Source organism: Myotis myotis, unplaced genomic scaffold, assembly GCF_014108235.1.
Source record: "Myotis myotis isolate mMyoMyo1 unplaced genomic scaffold, mMyoMyo1.p scaffold_m19_p_1, whole genome shotgun sequence".
NCBI lineage: Eukaryota > Metazoa > Chordata > Mammalia > Chiroptera > Vespertilionidae > Myotis > Myotis myotis.
The window spans coordinates 15,942,244-15,961,515 of record NW_023416313.1 but is presented as its reverse complement, the minus strand read 5'-3'; the positions used below and the strand labels follow the sequence as shown (position 1 = coordinate 15,961,515).

The following is a 19,272-nucleotide window of genomic DNA, read 5'->3' as shown; positions in this document are numbered from 1 at the left end:
CTAGCTAAATTATACTAGAAACTTTTGTCTTTTTTGGATTTACTGATTTGAGAGAGTGGAAGGAGAGAAAAAAACACACACACATCAATTTGTTATTCCACTTATTTATGCATTCATTGGTTGATTCTTTCATGTGCCCTGACCAGGGTTGGAACCCACACCATGGCATATTGGGATGATGCTCTAACCAACTGAGCTACCCGGCCGGGGCCTGAAACTTCTACTTTTTTTATATGAAACAAGCAACAAAATATTACCAAACCATCGAATGTGACAAAGTACCACGCACTTAACTCCATACTTATAACTGCTCAGAGTGAAAAACTCTAAGGTCATTCTTGACTACACTCTCTTACACATCCTATCTGAGCTCAGGAAATCTGTTGGCTCTACCTTCAAAATCCATGGCCACTTATTATAATCACTCCCCTGCAAATATCCTCAGTTCTCTCAAACATAAAGATAAATATCATTTTCCTTGGCATTTTGTCTTTTTAGAGAAAGATACATCTAGATATAAAAATGAAATTTCTGATTGATTAGATATTAAAAACTAAACTCTTATTATTATAAACTTTTTTTGACCTCATTAACAACAGGAAGGCTGTTCTTACAGATAATCCAAAAAACTCCACCTACCACATGACAAATTGGAACACTGCAATAGCTCCCTTCCAGCTCAGGATACAAGGAAAAGACAAGATGCAGGGTGGCATCAAATAGGCAGAAATTTGCCTAGGAGGGCATGTTGTCAAAAAGACTGACAATTACTGCATTCTTTCTGCCTGCAGAACTCAATCAGAAATTTCTAAGAAATTATTTAGAATGATCCAGAATGGAATGAAAGAAGTCATTTATACAACAGTGCTGGTCATTTTAAGTAATATTAGCTTTCCTTCCTGAAATATGTGCCTGTGTTACTGAAAAGTCTTATTTACATTATTAGCATAATCCAGGCATATATTTCACTTCCATCTAAAGTTCAATGGCTTTGTAACTAAAAATATAATTTCTATACTAAATGTGGCTAAACTCTTAGCAATTAAGAGCATGATCAGAACTGACTCTGTCTTCTAAAGATAAACCTTGAGATCTCAGTATTTTTGACAAGGAAGGGAAATAAGTGAGAACATCTGTATACTGTCTAATTATTAAAAGCTCAAATCCAATTCCCTTTTCTCCTTATCTCCACCACTGCTATCATCACTTCTCCCACAGCTTTCCTGTAATGGTCTCCCTATCGTGAGTACCACCACACTACAAATTTATCCCCTTTTATGGCCGCCATATCTTTTTAGAATATGAAGCTGGTCACATCATCCCTCCTAAAGAAGTACTTCAGTACCTCCCAATCCTCCAAAGGATAAAGCCCAAACTGCGCAGCACAAAATACAAGGCCCATTCTGATGATCCCTGAAGAATCACTTCTCCAGTGATTCACCTTTATAAAACCTTCCTAACAGATATTTCCTATTCTCCATTCCTAGGTCACTTTGTGCATAACTACCATAATTGCAAGTAACTGTTTATCCATCAACCCACATTCTCCCTAAATAATCAAACCACCATCAACTGGGGTTAGACCTGAGCTCAAATATCAATTCCATTATTTACTAACCATGTAATCTTCAGCAAACCTCATAACATCTTTGGTTCTTAGTTTCCTCAGCTGCAAAATTAGCATAAAATACTCACCGTCATGTGTTCCTAGTTAGAGCAATGAAAAAAATATAAGTAAAAAAATATATATATAGTTCTAAAATACCTATAGAACTGTAGGTGCAGCTAATAACACCCACAGAACCTAAAAACAGCAACAAAATAACATCTACACTAATAAAAGACAAACATGCAAATTGCCATACCTTCGCTATGCCTTAAGCCACGCCCACCAGCCAATCAGAGTAGTTATATGCAAATTAACCCAACCAAGATGGCGGCCAGCAGCCACAGAGCTGGAGCAAGTGGGAGGCTTGGTTGCCCCAATGATGGAGGAAGCCAAGCTTCCCAACTGCTGCGGCCGGCTCTGAGCTCCACTCAAAGCAACAAAGTTTCAATTATGGAAGGTAAATAAACCCCAGATATCAGCCAGCTGTGGCCACGGAGCTGGAGCAGACAGGAGTGGGTTGCCCCTGGCGATGGAGGAAGCCAAGCTTCACTCCCACCCGCACTGGCTGGCTCTGAGCTCCTCTCAAGGCTACAAAGTTTCAATTATAGAAGGTAAATAAATCCCAGAATAAAAAAGAAAAAAAAGAAAAAAAGGAGAGGCTGGGAGCTTCCGTTGCAGAGGGGGCTTGGCCAGCCTAAAAACGGCCCTCAGCCCCTCACCCAGACTGGCCAGGCACCCCAGTGGGGACCCCCCACCCTAAAGGGGGTGTGGCCAGCCTGAAAACAGCCATCAGCCCCTCACCCAGGCTGGCCAAACCTCCATGGGGTGAGAGTCCCCACTTGGGGGGGGGGGGGCTTGACCAGCCTATAAACAGCCATCAGGCCCTCACCCAGGCTGGCCAGGCACCCCAGTGGAGACCCCCACCCTGAAGGCGGTGTGATCAGCCTGTAAACAGCCATCAGCCCCTCACCAAGGCTGGCCAGGCACGCCAGTGGGACCCCCACCCTGATCCGGGACACCCTTCAGGGCAAACCAGCCGGCCCCCACCCATGCACCAGGCCTCTATCCTATATAATAAAAGGGTAATACGCAAACTGACCCTAACAGCAGAACAACTGGGAATGACTGGTCACTATGACACACACTGACCACCAGGGGGAAGGGGCTCAATGCAGGAGTTGCCCCCTGGTGATCAGTGCGCTCCCATAGGGGGAGCTCTGCTCAGCCACAAACTAGGCTGATGGCTGCCAGTACAGCGGTGGTGGTGGGAGCCTCTCCCATCTCCTCAGCAGCGCTAAGGATGTCCAACTGCAGCTTAGGCCTGCTCCCCGCTGGCAAGTGGACATCCCCCAAGGGCTGCCTGGCTGCCAGAGGGATGTCTGACTGCCAGCTTGGGCCCGATCCCTCCTGGGAGTGGGTGGACATCCTCCAAGGGGTCCCAGACTGCAAGAGGGCATAAGCCGGGCTGAGGGACCCCCTCCACCCCCCCACCCTGAGTGCACAAATTTTTGTGCACCGGGCATCTAGTTTATTATATAAAGCAATTAAACCTACTCTATGGTGGGTACAAGCTCCACCTTTGTGATGGGAATACATGCACAGACAATGCCTGACTTGATGGTCTGACTTACAATTTTTGACTTTATGATGATACAAAAGCAATACACATTCAGTAGAACCTGTATTTCAAATTTTGATCTTCTCCTGGGCCAGCTATAGGCAGAATGATAGTCTCATGTGATGCTGGGCAGAGGCAGCAAACCCAGTTCCCAGTCAGCCACACGATCACAAGGGTAACTCTACAGTGTACTGTTTTTCTGCATTTTCTGGATATTGTGTTTTGTGTTTTCACATTCATCACGTCTACAAAACACCCATGTCTACTGCTTCTGGTCAGAAGAGGAAGGCAATTACTCTTGAGATGAAACTTAATTGTCCAACTATAGGCTAATGTAAGTGTTCTGATGATGTTAAAGGTAAATTAGACAAAGCTATGAAGTTTGGTAGGTTAGGTATATTAAATGCATTTTTTACTTACAAAATTTTCAATCTGCAATGAGTTTATTGGGACATACCCTATTGTAAGTTAAGGAGTATCTGTAATGACACAGCGTGGCTCAGTTGGTTGGAGCATCATTCCATGCACCAAAATGTCGTGGGTTCGATTTCTGGTCAGGGCACATACCTAGGTTGCAGGTTCAATCCCCAGTTGGGGCATGTACAGGAGGCAACCAATTGATGTATCTCTCTCTCTCTCTCTCTCTCTCTCTCTCTCTCTCTCTCTCTCTCTCTCTCTCTCTTTCTCTCTTCCCCCCCGCCCTTCCCTACCTGGATTCAATAAAAAGAACAAAGAAAGAAAATGTCACAAGCCTCTACAACAGCTAACGTAACATTAAATCTGATCTTTAATTTTAAGTTAACAAAATTATAATTAACTTTAAATAAATCTTTATTGAATCCTCATAGAAATTAGTATTTAAACAAAATAAAAACAGCCTCAGTTCTTAGAAATATTTTATTCAAAGTAATTATTCACAAATGTAGCATTTGAAGGAATTACCTCTAAAAAATACAAGTGGTATTAAAATGACTTAAGTAAACTTTACAAATTCATCTAAAATATGGGATACATATTTTCTACAAAGATGTTTGGGATTTTTAAATTGCCTCAGCAAACCTGGATTCCTCCCTTTAATGTGTCCCTATGTGTCTCATCATTTCACAAGAAACAAACTTCCTAGGAGAGGAAGGGTAAGAAAGGAAGTTAAGAGGAAATTCTTAAATGAGAGTAGACAACAGAACTGGAGATAAGGACTAACAACTGAAATATGTACTGTACCTTAGGGAGAGGAAGGGGGTGAGGAAGCAATGCTGGAGTAAAGAGTGGGGTACAGGCTGAGATCTCCAGTATACTGCAGCAGTGACAGAGAGAGAAAAGAAATCCCCTCCTGGGGACAAGACACCACAAATACTATACATATACTGAATTTTCAAAGCTCAAATAATAACAAGCCTTTCCATTAGTGGTATCAACTTAAAAACTTGAAGGAAACAATTTTTTCTATATTTAGAAAAAAATAAGACTAGAGAAAATAAAAAATTAAATAAACAAATTAGATTTCAAGGAACTACTTTTTATAAACACTATTACTTAAAGAGTTTTCATGTTAAATGAAAGGTAAAATTTTTCTAAAATTATACTGAAGCGCCCTAACTGGTTTGGCTCAGTGGATAGAGCGTCAGCCTGCGGACTGAAGGGTCCCGGGTTCGATTCCGGTCAAGGGCATGTACCTTGGCTGCGGGCACATCCTCAGTGGGAGGTGTGCAAGAGGCAGCTGATCGATGTTTCTCTCTCATTGATGTTTCTAACTCTCTATCCCTCTCCCTTCCTCTCTGTAAAAAATCAATAAAATATATTTAAAAAATAAATAAAATTATACTGAAGCAATGGTTTTTAAAGAAAATTTTTTCAACTTGATTTCAAGTACAAAGCTATGCAGCAACCACACATGGTCTTACTTCTTACAGTATTAGATGAATTTTAATCCCTGAAAAGTATAACAAGTCTCTCTTTGTCTAAATTCTGGAAAAAAAAATTTCAATAACTACTTGGACAGCAGTTTTAATTACTGGTAACTGAAGAAACCAATGTCTTAAAATTCCTTTTTCTCCCTAAAGTCACATGTACCTTTATACCTAACCTCTTGGGAATGATACACTCAGCTATGTTTCTAAAGAGTCACAGTTTCTCTCAAATACCTAGTATTTAATTTGAACAAAGGCAAAACAGAAAAAGCCCAGTGATTTGGGAAGCAGGAAGTCTGGGTTGTGCAGTCAGCACTGTATACACAATACACTAGTAGCTTCTATTTTCTATAAAATGAAGGGGCTCAAACAGATCTCAAAGGTTCCTTCTAACTAACTAACTTTCACTATCTTTAAAAACCTTTCATTTATATAGTTTACGGTTTATAAAGCACTTCTCAGTTTATCATCCTGAAAACTATGTAAGTAGATACTCTTTTTACAAATGACAAATTTGAGGCCCAGAACGTAAGAGATATACCCAAGATAGTGACTGGTAGAGCCAGAAGTTAAACCCGGATTCCTAACTCAAAGTCCTCTAAACATTCCTTATATATTCATTATTAGGAAATCTCACAAACTGAAGAAGCTTAAAACATAAATTTAGATAAATGTATTAAAACAATACAAAGGCAAAAGTTTATAGTTATTCATAGGAAAATAATACAATAGTTAATAAATAATACAAGAATAAACTGTATTCCCCATACTCACAACTGAAAACCTACTTTTGCCCCACCCTGTATAATAGATAAGCTATTTTTAAAAATTGTAATTGTGTTCAACATAATTTACAATTGTATTCAATATAATTTGTAATTATTTACAAAAAGTATGTAGGATATAGCTCAGAAAATAAAGACAAATGAACTTTTACTCAAACCATTCAGTAAAAATTAATCAGCAACTGAATTTTTCATTTAAAACTAGTAGCTTGTCATCACAGGAAGATATTACTTTTACTTTACATTCTTCAAAGAACTAAAATACAAATCATCTGGGAAATTTTCCCACAAAGAAAATTCCAAGCCCAGATGGATTTATTAGTGAATTCTAGTAATAATCAAGAAAAAGGGAATTCCACTCTTAACACAAACTTTTACAGAGAATAGAAAGAAGAAACTTCCTCAACTCGTTTTATTTTGGTACTAGCTTAACACTAGTACCAAAGTTAAGAAAAGAGAACTAAAAATGAAAATTATAAAGCCAACCTCACTAGTGAACATACATGTAAAAATCTGAAAATATTAGCAAATTAAATTCAACAAACTACATGGCGACAAAGTTGAGTTTATTATAGAAATGGAAGATTGGTTCAACATTAGAAAATCAATTCATGTAATTCATAAACAGATTAAAGGTAGAAAACTCATATGATCATGGGGAATATGCAGAATAGCATTCCATAAAATCAGACAATAAGACATGACGAAATGCAAATATATAAAGAAACATCCTTAATCTAATAAAAGAAACTATAGCAAACCACATTCTTAATAGTAAGATATTAAAAACACAGCCTCTGAGGTGAGAAACCAGAGGAGGGTTGTATTATTTCACTTCTATTCAAATAGTCCTAGAGTTCTATACTACTACAGTAAAGAAAGAAATGAAAGGAATAAAGTCTTGAAAAATAGAATAAAAAAATGCCATCTGCAGAGGATAAAAATCTAAAAATAAATGTAACTAAAACAAGAATTTAGTAAGGCCGCTGCATTTTAATAGACCAATATACAAAAATCAATTATATTTCTAAATACCCACAGGTAGAAAGTGTAATTTTAAAGGAAATGTCATTGGAAAGCATATCATACCTTTTTTTTAAAATCCACAAATTCAAAATGATTCACAGAAAATAACAGGGGAGGGACACCTCATTGGTGTCTTCTGTAGATTGCTTGAGCACCAACTCATTACTCTGAAAGCTGATCAATACAGGGGAGTGGGGGCAATGGAATCATAGTTCCATTCTCAGTTACATGCCGAGTTGCAGGCTTGGTCCCCAGTGGGCGGCGTGCAGGAGGCAGCCAATTAATGATTGTCTCTCATCATTGATGTTTCTATCTCTCTCTTCCTCTCTCTTCCTCTCTGAAATCAATAAAAATATTTTTAAAGTACTTACAATGATTCTTTTAATATATAGTTCAAGACAAAATTAAATAACATTTAGGTATACATACAAAAATGGTAAAAGTAAAAAGAAAGGAAATAATGCCACAAAAGTAATGACACCTTCGGCAGTAATTTATCATTGAAGGTGAACATAAAGGAAGGGAGTTTTTGTGAAGATTTTGGTAGTTCTATTTCTTGATAATGATGGTGGTCAAGGTGACATGTCAGCCTGCCCTACAAACTTCAAGCTGTCTAGCCCCCACAATCTCCTTAGGCTATTTCTTAAAAGAAATCTGTGTGTGTGTGTGTACATATATACTTGTTCTATTTCTCTAAAGAGTCCTGACTAATACTGATTTGGATACCAAGTGTAGTTCTAAGGGGAAATAACTTTAAGGATGAGTTTTCTGAAGTGGTGTCTGAAATAGGTTCTCTACTCTGATTAGATTTAAAAGTGCTAATCACTTCACTTCCAGTAAAGAAGGCACTTGTAGTTCATGGCATGATACTGCAACAGAGATATACAAAATATAACCACTGACTACTCCTAATCAAATACCTGTAAAAAGCAAGGTTGTGGGCAAACATGCAATTGATATCTTAGAACATTGTCAAACTAGCAACTATTCAACTATTTGAGATTCACTGGTGACTGTGCTGGATAAAGTTGGGAAACAAGAGGATAAGCTCGGGCTTAATATGCTCAACTGGGATCCTTAAATACAATGGGAATAATTGGATCCTGGTGAGACAGGGGGCAACTGGCAGTATTTATTCACCAATGGTCACCATAACCAAAAGCAGAGAGAAAACAGTAATCAGAGCAGTCCAAACCACAGAGACCTGTGGCATTTGCTAGTTAATCATGGTGCCTCTAGAAGAGAAACAGATGGCTGTCTACTAAATTCTTACTTGATCTAAATAAGCAAGAGTTCTAGGTCAAGTGAAGAGAAGACTAACTTGAATTACTGAGACACAGTCAAGTCCCCTCAATAAATTCCCAAACCTGAGCCAGTTTACAGACAAACACATTGAATAAAGAGAACAATGGAGCTCCCTGAATAAGGGCCCCTACTATATAGCTATTCTGTGGCAAGCCACCATTTGCCAATACTGTCAGTGCACCAAGGAACGCAGAAGGCTGAAGCTAAGCACCAATTGTTGAGATAGTGGTGGCTCAAGGCAATTCCCTAACCTGCTAATCCTTTTACTGTTTACTAAACTTTACCATATATATATATATATATATATATATATATATATATATATATTATTGATTTTTTACAGAGAAGAAGGGAGAGAGAGAGAGAGTTAGAAACATCAATGAGAGAGAAACATCGATCAGCTGCCTCCTGCACATCTCCTACTGGGGATGTGCCCGCAACCCAGGTACATGCCCTTGACAGGAATCGAACCTGGGACCTCTCAGTCCGCAGGCCAGCGCTCTATCCACTGAGCCAAACCGGTTTCGGCCAAACTTTACCTTTGATATGCCAGTATGAATTGCTAAAGGGCAAATGTGTATTCAAGTAAATAAAAAGAGGACCAGGCAAGAAGACGGGTTCCTTTTCAAAAAAGAGGTCTCCACCTGGCCCCCCATGCCTTCTCAATTCGTATTTCTTGTATAGCATTTTCATTTGTGTGTCGACCCCCTCCTTCATATCCTGAACCTAGCCGTGCAAGTCACAGCACTATTCTTTCTCCTAGCCTCCACAAATTAATCTATAGCCTTTTACCAGGGTGACTATGCAATGGGAAAAGAAAATATAGTTGACACTTGAACAACACAGGATTTAGTGACACGGACCTCCCACACAGTTGTAAATCTACTTGTAACTTTTGACTCCCAAAAGCTTAATTACAGTAGGCCCTCAGTATCCAAGGAAAATTGGTCCCAAGATCTCCATGATTACCAAAACCCACAGGTGCTCAAATCTATATACATAAAGAGCCAGGGTTGTAACAGCCAAAACAACCGAAGGCTCGACCAAATGCCAGGCTGCGCGTGCATCAGGCGAGGGGGCTGAACTACTGACCTCTCAGAGAGAGAGAGGTGGGATTGATCAGCAGCAGCAGCGGCTGCTGGCGAGGCCGGGAGAGAGAAGCAGGGTGATCAGACCCTGCTTCTCTCTCCCGGCCTCGCCAGCAGCCAAGCTTCTCTCTCTCTCCCAGAGGTCAGCAGTGCAGCCCGCTCACCAGCAGCCTGGACCAAATGCCAGGCTGCATGCATAGCAGGTGAGCAGGCTGAACTGCTAACCTCTGAGAGAGAGAGAGAGAGAGGTGGGTCTGATCAACAGTGGCAGCGGCTGCTGTTGAGGCACCAAGAGAGAAGCAGGGTGATCAGAAAAGCACGGTGATCAGACCCTGCTTCTTTCTCCAGGCCTTGCCAGCAGCCAAGCCTCTCTGTCTCCCAGAGGTCAGCAGTTCAGCCCACTCAACCAGCAGCCTGGGGCGACGGCTGATCAGCCCCACCTCTATGATCAGTTCCAGAGATAGGCCCAGAGATGCTGACTGGCATAGAAACTGACCAATCAGAACCAAATCTGGGTGAACTGCGAAGGCAGAACATAAGGTGGGAGCTGAGGAGGGGTTTTAAGGGCAACAGCTGTTTGGTGTAAGGTATAAGAAAGTGATTCAATTTTTTAATGACTGGTTTGGCAGTATAGCGCATATGGTTGGCTATCAGTCCAAATATAGGGTTTATGTGTTTTTGTCTGCCAAGAGCATCTCCTCCTGCTGAAAAAGGCTCCCCGCCCCCCATTTAAGCAATCCTATCCTATATAATCTATCTATACTAATAAAAGGGTAATATGCTAATTAGACCGGGTCGACCAGCCATCTTCTGGACATCTGACTTCCTTCCAGGCAAAGCCATGGTGGTAGGGGTCAAGGCAGAGGCAGTTAGGGGCAATCAGGCCGGCAGGGGGGCAAGGTAGGGGTGATCAGGCCAGCAGGCAGGCAAGGTAGGGGTGATCGGGCTGGCAGGCAGAGGGGGTAAGGGTTGATCAGGCAGGCAGGCAAGCGGTTAGGAGCCAGATTACGAGAGGGATGTCTGACTGATTGTTTAGGCCCGATCCCACAGGCCTAAACCTGTGGCAGTTGGACATCCCCCGAGGGGTCCCAGATTGGAGAGGGTGCAGGCCGGGTTGAGGAAACCCCCCCCCCTCCATGCACAAATTCCGTGCACTAGGCCTCTAGTCTCTTATATAAAATGGTACAGAACAACATCTACAGTCAGCCCTCCATATCCAAGGATTTCCAACATCAGATCAAGAGTATTTATTTTAAAAATCCATGTATAAGTAAAACTCTGCAGTTCAAACCCTTGTTGTTCAAGAGTTAACTGTAATTAGACTTCTCAAGGATTTTGGACATTGGCTCTGAACTGACACTAATTCCAAGAGATCCAAAATGTTGTAGTCCATGTGTCAGAGTAGGGGATTACAGAGGTCAGGTAATCAATGGAGTTTTAACTCAAGCCCATCTCACAATGAGTCCAGTGGGTCCCCCTGAATCTGCATATAACTTAATTCCCAAAAACTTAACTTCAGTTGGCCTTCAGTATCCAAGAAAAATTGGTTCCAGGATCCCCCATGATTACTTCCCCAGTGGCAGAATTCATAATTGAAACAGACATACACAGCAACTGGAAAAATCCCCACACTGGTTCCCAGACCTGTAGGATAAGGACTGGACATTAGACAAGGAAAGGCCAGAGGCTATTAGAACTGTCTCTATTTAGGAAAATAGTAATTGCGCATTCATGAAGAAATTGCACAGGTTAGTGACATCATCCAGGACTTAAAGAATGCAGGGGCCCCAGCCAGGTGGCTCATTTGGTTAGAGCATAATCCATCCCATACATCATAAAAGGTTGCAGGTTTGCTTCTAGTTGGGCAAGTATGGGAGACAAGCAAACGACCAATGTTTCCCCTTTACATCGATGTTTCTCTCTCTCTCCCTCCATCCCTGGCTCTCGCTCTAAAAACCAATAAAAGCATATCCTTAGGTGAGGATTAAAAATAAATAAATGAAATTTTCTAAAAATAAAGAATGCAGGGTTGGTGATTCCTACCACTTGCATTGCCATTCAATTACCTATATGGCCTATGAAGAAAACAGATAGAGCTTGGAGAATTACAGTATATTATCATTAACTTAACTCGGTGGTGACTCCGACTATAGCTGCTGCAACAGATAAGTTTCATTGCTTGAGCAAATTAACACATCCCCTAGTACCTGGTATGCAGATATAGATCTGACAAATGCTTTTTTTCTTAATACCTATTAATAAAGCAGTTTTTTTTTCAGCTAGCACTATATCTTCCCTGTCCTACCACAGGGTTATGGTTCAAATCATAATCTAGTTTGCAGGGATCTTGATAGCCTTTCCCTTGCACATGGTATCACACTGGCCCATTACACTCATTATATTACACTAACTGGACCTAGGGAGCAAGAACTTGCAACTATTCTGGACTTACTGGTGAGACATTTGGGTGTCAGAGGGTAGAAATAAACTGAACAAATATTCAGGGGCCTTCCACCTACGTGAAATTCCTAGGCACCCAGGGGTACAGGGCATGTTAAGATATCCCTTGTAAGGTAAAAGGTAAGTTTGTGCATCTAGCCCCTCCTACCTGCAAACAAAAAAAAGACAACACCTAGTGGGCCTCTTTGGATTTTGAAAGCAACATAGTCCTCATTTGAAAGTATTACTCCAGTCCATTTGCCAAGTGTACCAATCAGGGTTTTCCAAAACTACAGAACCAATGGGCGTGCATGCATAAATATAATATAAATATATTATATAATGTTTATAATATTATAGACATAGGGAGAAGGAAAGAGAGAAAAAAACATTAAGAGATTTATTTTAAGGAATTGGCTCACACAATTGTGGAGGCTGGCAAGTATGAAATCTGTAATATAGTCTGTTAGGCAAGAAACCAATACAGGAGTTAATGTTACAGTCTTGAGTCCAAAATCTGTTGAGTAGATCAACAGATTTCTGGAAACTCAGGCAAGATTTCTAGGCTAGAGTCTTGAGGCAAAATTTCTTCTTTTCTGGGGAAACCTGTTTTTGCTCTAAGGCCTTCAATGGATTGGATGAGGCCCACCCACATTATCAAGGGTAATCTTCTTTACTTAGAATCAACTGGCTGCAATTGTTAATCACATCTACAAATTATTTTGACAATAACACCTACATTAGCCCACTGTATGCCATAAGCGTCTGTAGACGCAAATGGCAGACCTTTCTCACATGCCACACATGTCTAAAAAAAAAAGTTTTCCCTAAGTGGCAGCCCTGAACAACTTTAAAATCATTTTTCGTGAGAATTTTAAAATGAAAATATTCAAGAACACCCGAATTGTAATATATTTATTTTTATAATATTCATTGCAAATTGATTTTTTAAATTTAATTCAAAATATTGTGGCATGTGGGGATGGTTTCCATTTTGGAAGCGTGGCAGTTAACTGATTAGTGTTTGGGCAAACAACTGGGCACCATAGCCCAGCCAAGCTGACATATAAAATTTATCCATCATACCAGGTGACCCAAAAAGCTAGTAGTCTTGAATATGGCCAGAAAAAAACAAGGCTCTGCAACAAGTCTGACCTTCAAACTGCTCTGCCATTTGGGCCATATAATTCAGCAGAACCAATGGAGATGCTGTTTGGAGTCTATGGTAGACCCATATAGATTAATCACAGTACAGACCCTTAGGATTTTGGAATATGAAGAAGTGAACCAAATGCCCATAGTCTCCATTCCTGCTACATTGTGTTCTCTCTGACAACAAACATTTATGACCTCGTGGAAAGTTCTCTACCACCTATTCTTGAATAAAGAAAAAAAAAAAAAAACTTGCCCTGCCAGTATGGCCCAATGGTTGAGTGTCGACCTAGGAAGCAGGAGGACACAGTTTGATTCCCGGTCAGGGCACATCACCAGTAGGGGGTGTGCAGGAGGCAGCCGGTAAATGATTCTCATCATTGGATGCTTCTATCTCTCTCTCCCTCTCCTTTCCTCTCTGAAATCAATAAAAAATATTTTTTAAAAGAAAGAAAAGAAATCTTGGGCCTCATTTACAGATAATTCTTTTTTTTTTTAAATATATTTTATTGATTTTTTAACAGAGAGGAAGGGAGAGAGATAGTTAGAAACATCGATGAGAGAGAAACATCGATCAGCTGCCTCCTGCACATCTCCTACTGGGGATATGCCCGCAACCCAGGTACATGCCCTTGACCGGAATCGAACCTGGGACCCTTCAGTTCGCAGGCCGACGCTCTATCCACTGAGCCAAACCGGTTTCGGCTACAGATAATTCTTAAAAATATGCAGGCATTACTCAAAAGTGGACAGCTACAGCACTACAGCCTCTTTCTGGGACATTCCTAAAGGACAGTGGTGGTGAAGGAAATCCTCCTAGGACAGAACTTTGAGTAGTGTGCCTGGTTGTTCATTTTATTTGGAAGAAATGGCAGGGGTACCACTGCATACCAATTCATAGAATGCAGCCAAAGGTTTATCTTGATGGTCAGGAACTTGGAAAGACATTATTAGGAAACTGTTGACAAAGTGATCTGGAGAAGAGATATGTGAATAGACCTCTCTGGGCAAAAAACATGAAATACCTGTGGCCCATGTGACATTTATCAAAGGGTCACCTCAGCAGAGGAGGATTTCAGTAATCAAGCTGATAGATACAGGCATACCTCGTTTTATTGTGCTTTATGGTGCTTCACAGATATTGCCATTTCAACCCTGCATCACATTGAGAACCATTTTACAGCATTTACTCACTTAGTGTCTCTGTCACATTTTGGTAATTCTCACAATAATTTAAATTTTTCATTATTATAGTGTTTGTTATAGTGATCTGTGATCAGTGACCTTTGATGTAACTACTTTAATTGTTTGAGGGTGCCATGAATTGGCCCATATAAAACTGCAAAGTAAACTGATAAATGTTGTATGTGTTCTGAATGCTCCACCAACTGGTTGGTCCCCTCTCTCCCTCTCCTTAAGTCTCCTTATTCCTTGAAAAACAACAATGTTAAAATTTATTTAAAAGGCCAATTAGTAACCTTACAATGGCCCCTAAGTGTTCAAGAGAAAGAGTTGTGCATCTCTCACTTTAAATCAAAATCTAGAAATGATTAAGCTTAAAGAGAAAGGCATGTAAAATCAGAGATAGGCCAAAAGCTGGGCCTCTTTCACCAGTTAGCCAAGCTTTGAATGCAAAGGAAAAGTTCCTGAAGGAAAGGAAAGTGCTATTCCAGTGAGCCTCCCTCCCAACCACTCCTTTCATTGCCCAATTGGCTCATGAACAAAGTGAACGTAGGAGGAAAAACCAATACAGAGAGGAACTAAAATGGCGGCCGGCAGGACAGCAGTGAGGGAATGTGAGTGAGGGAGGGAGGGAGCGAAAGGGGAGTATGTGGATGTGTGGTGTGCGTGTGTGTGTGCGTGTGTGTGTGTGTGTGTGTGTGTGTGTGAGAGAGAGAGAGAGAGAGAGAGAGAGAGAGAGAGAGGAGAGAGAGAAAGGGACAGTTAGATCCTGCAGGACTTTTGGGGGCTGGTGGACCGGGCTCTTCTAGATGGAGAGCCCCTGCTACCGCTGCAATCACTCCCGGAGGGGCCAGCTCTGAGAGAAACCACACCATCTTGAAGGGGAGAGCTGCTGTGACTAGTAGCCTAACCTCACCTCCACCCAGACTGGCCTCAGACGCCACCCCAGACCCTACAGCTACTCCAGCCAAAAAACTGCTAACTCAGCAGCAGACCCATGGAAACCAGCCTCCCCTAACGTGGGATCCTGTGGGTCCCGGAGTACAACCCCCTCCCACCAGCCCACCGCATTGTTCCTGGGTACTGTACATCCAGCCAGTGAGTCTCAAACTGCACTCCTTGCCTGCCAAGACTGAGGCATTACCCTGGCCCCACACGTCCCGCAGGCAAGCCTCTGACTGTACTCCCCTGCCCGCCAACCCCACACTGTGGGCTCCAGGCCCTGCACATCCAACCGGCAAGCCTGAGACTATGCTCCCCTCTCACCAAGCTCATGCCATGGGTCCCCAGCACTGCATGTCCTGCCAGCGACCTTCGGACTGGTGATGGCAAAAATGGGGAGACAAAGTAATAACCCCAAAAGGAACGAAAAGGAGCCAATGTCTGAGAAGGAACTAAATGAAATGGAGGCATGCAATGTGTCAGAAAAAGAATTCAGCATAATGGTCATACAGTTCATAAACCAGATGGATGAGAAAAACAACAACTTATGTAACAATCAAGAGGGAAATCAAGAATGATATAGCTACAATAAGAAGCAGAGGACCGAATCAGTGAGTTAGAAGATATGGCAGAGAAACACGCCCAATCTAAACAGCAATTGGAGAACATAATTAGAAAGCAGGAGGAGAGTGTAAGGGAGCTTTGGTACAAAATGAAATGAAGTTACATATAATAGGGGTGCCAGAATGACAAGAATAGGAGCAAGGATTAGAAAACCTCTTTGAAGAAATAATGACAGAAAACTTTGCTAATTTGGGGAAGAAAAAAGTCACATAAGCACAGAGAGTCCCAAAAAAGATGAACCCTAAAAGACCCACACCAAGACATTGTAATTACAATGGCAAATGTTAATGACAAAGAAAAAATCTTAAGGGCTGCAAAAGAGAGACAGAATGTTACCTACAAAGAAACTCCCATTAGACTATCAAATGATTTTTTCAAGAGAAACACATCAGGCCAGAAGGGAATGGAATGAAGTATGCAAAGCATTGCAAAGCAAAGAGCTGAATCCAAGAATACTCTATCCAGCAAGGCTATCATTCAAAATTGAAGGGGACATGAGAAGCTTCAAAGATAAACAAAAAAAAAGGCTAAGGGAGTTTATCACTACCAAGCCAGCAATGCAAGAAATGCTAAAGGGAATGCTGTAAAAAGAAGAAATAGAAAGGCAAGAAGGAACATAGGCAAAAAGAATAAAAAAGGCTACAAGCAAGTATCTATCAATTATAACCTTAACCCTTCTCGGTCCAACCTCGAGGATGACTTGACAGACCAGGCGCTAGGAGCAGGTCCAACGTCAAGCAATAAGCACATTAAAAAGTTCAACATTCACTCCTATCAATTAATTTGGACCAGACTGTTTGAATTCCAAAAATAACATTGGACTGCAAAGGGTTAAACGTATATGGAGTAAATGTTCCAATCAAAAAACATCGAGTGGCTGAATAGATAATAAAACATGACATACATACGCTGTCTACAGGATACCCACCTCAGAACAAGGGACTCACACAGACTGAAAGTGAAGGGATGAAAAAATATCTTTCAGGCAAATGGAAATGAGAAAAAAGCTGGGGTATCAATACTTACATCTGACAAAACAGACCTCAAACTGAAGGCCATAACGAGAAAAGGAGGGCCACTTTATAATACTACAGGGATCGATACAACAAGAGGATGTAACTCTGGTAAACATATATCTTCCCAATGCAGGAGCACTCAAATAGATAAAAAAATAAAATAAAAATAAAAACATCTGAAGGATATCAAAGGAGAGATCGGCAGCAACACAATCATAGTAGAGGACTTTAATACCCCACTGACATCACTGGTTAATCCTCTAGACCAGTGGTTCTCAACCTTCTGGACCTTTAAATACAGTTCCTCATGTTGTGACCCAACCATACAATTATTTTCATTGCTACTTCATAACTGTAATGTTGCTACTGTTATGAATCATAATGTAAACAGCTAATATGCAGGATGGTCTTAGGCAACCACTGTGAAAGGGTCGTTCGACCGCCAAAGGGGTCGTGACCCACAGGTTGAGAACCGCTGCTCTAGACAAAAAATCAGCAAAGAAACAAATGACTCACTAGATCACATGGACTTAATTGACATCTTCAGAACATTTCACCCCAAAGCTACAGAATATACATTCTTCTCAAGTGCACACGGGACATTTTTAAATATAGAGCACATACTGGGACACAGACAAAGTCTCTCCAAATTCAAGAAGATTGACATCATATCAAGCATCTTCTCAGAGCACTATGGCATAATATTAGAAATCGACTACAATAAAAACAATCAAAAAAATTCAAACACTTGGAGGCTAAATAGCATGCTATTAAATAATAATTGGGTTACCAAAGAGATCAAAGAAGAAATTAAAAACATCCTGGAAACGAATGATAATGAAAACACAACAATCCCAAATCTATGGGACACAGAGAAAGCAGTCCTGAGAGGGAAGTTCATAGCATTACAGGCCTACCTCAAAAGCAATAAAAACTTGTAATAATAACTCTAACTCTACAACTTAAGAATTAGAAAGAGAGCAGCAAGAAAAGCCCAGGGTGAGCAGAAGGAAGGAAATAATAAAGATCAGAGCAGAAATAAATGACATAGAGACAAAAAAAAATACAAAAGATAAATAAAACCAAGAGCTGGTTCTTTGAAAGGATAAACAGATTGATGAACCTCTTGCCAGGCTCACCAAGCAGCAAAGAGAGAGGACCCAAATAAAATCAGAAATGAAAGAGGCAAAATAACAATAGACCCCAGAGAAATACAAAGGAGTGTAAAAAAAAAAATACTATGAACAACTCTATTCCAACAAACTGGTCAACCTAGAGGAAATGGACATATTCCTAGAAAAATACGACCTTCCAAATTCAATCAGAAAGAATAAAAAAATCTGAATAGGCCGATAACTATGGAGGAAAACTTCCAGCAAACAAAAGCTCTGGACCAGACTGCTTCACAGAGGAGTTTTACCAAACATTCAAAGAAGAACTAAAACCTATCCTCCTCAGACTATTGCAAAAAATTCAAGGAACACTTCCAAGCACTTTCTATGAAGCCAGCATCACCCTAATCCCCAAATCAGATAAATAACTACAGAGAAAGAGAATTACAGGCCAATATCTCTGATGAACATAGATGCTAAAATCCTGAACAAAATCTTAGCAAATAGATTCCAGCATTGCATTAGAAAGATCATACACCATGACCAAGTGGGATTTATTCTAGGGACGCAAGGATGGTACAATATCTGCAAATCAATAAACATAATATATCACATAAGCAAACTGAGAGATAAAAATCGCATTGTCATATCAACTGATGCAGAAAAGATATTTGGCAAAATCCAACGTCCTTTTCATGATAAAAACCCTCAGCAAAGTGGGAATACATGGATCATACATCAACATAATAAGTGCCTTATATGATAAACCTACAGCCAACATCATACTCAATGGGCAAAAACTAAAACCATTTACCCTAAGAACAGGAACAAGATAAGGATGCCCACTCTCACCAATTTTGTTCAACATAGTACTGGAAGTGCTAGCCATAGCAAGTAGATAAGAAGAAGAAATAAAAGGCATCCAAATTGGAAAAGAAGCAAAACTGTCATTCTTTGCAGATGACATGATATTGTACATAGGAAACCCTAAAGACTCCATCAAAAAAATATTAAACTTAATAAATGAATTTGGCAATGTAGCAGGATACAAAATTAACACCCAGAAATCTATGGCTTTTTTATACATCAATAATGAACTTACAAAAAGAAAAATTAAAAAAACAACCCCATTTACCATTGCAACAAAAAAACTGAAGATACCTAGGAATAAACTTAACTAAGGAGGTAAAAGACCTGATTTGGAAACTATAGGACATTGGGGGGAAAAAATTGAGGAAGACATAAACAAATGGAAGAATATACCATGTTCATGGATTGAGAGAATCAACATCATTAAAATGTCCATACTACCCAAAGCAATCTATAGATTCAATACAATCCTCATTAAAATACCAACAGCATATTGCACAGACCTAGAACAAACTCTCCAAAAATTCATATGGAATAAAAAAAGACCCCGAATAGCTGCAGCAATCCTGAGAAAGAAGAACAAAGTAGGAAGGATCT

At 40.4% G+C, this 19,272-nt stretch overlaps 1 protein-coding gene across 5 annotated transcripts in view; it reads right to left on the bottom strand.

The window, feature by feature from the left end:
- Positions 1–19,272, bottom strand: part of STIM2 (stromal interaction molecule 2) — a 145,326-nt gene that overhangs the window by 96,486 nt on the left and 29,568 nt on the right. Inside the window, exon 1 of one of the 5 annotated variants that reach the window (XM_036330780.1) lies at positions 1,619–1,637. The exons of the other annotated variants lie outside the window; for them this stretch is intronic. The gene's annotated coding sequence lies outside the window, so the exon portion shown is untranslated. Of the gene's footprint in view, positions 1–1,618; positions 1,638–19,272 lie in introns of those variants that run through there. 5 annotated transcript variants of the gene reach the window in all.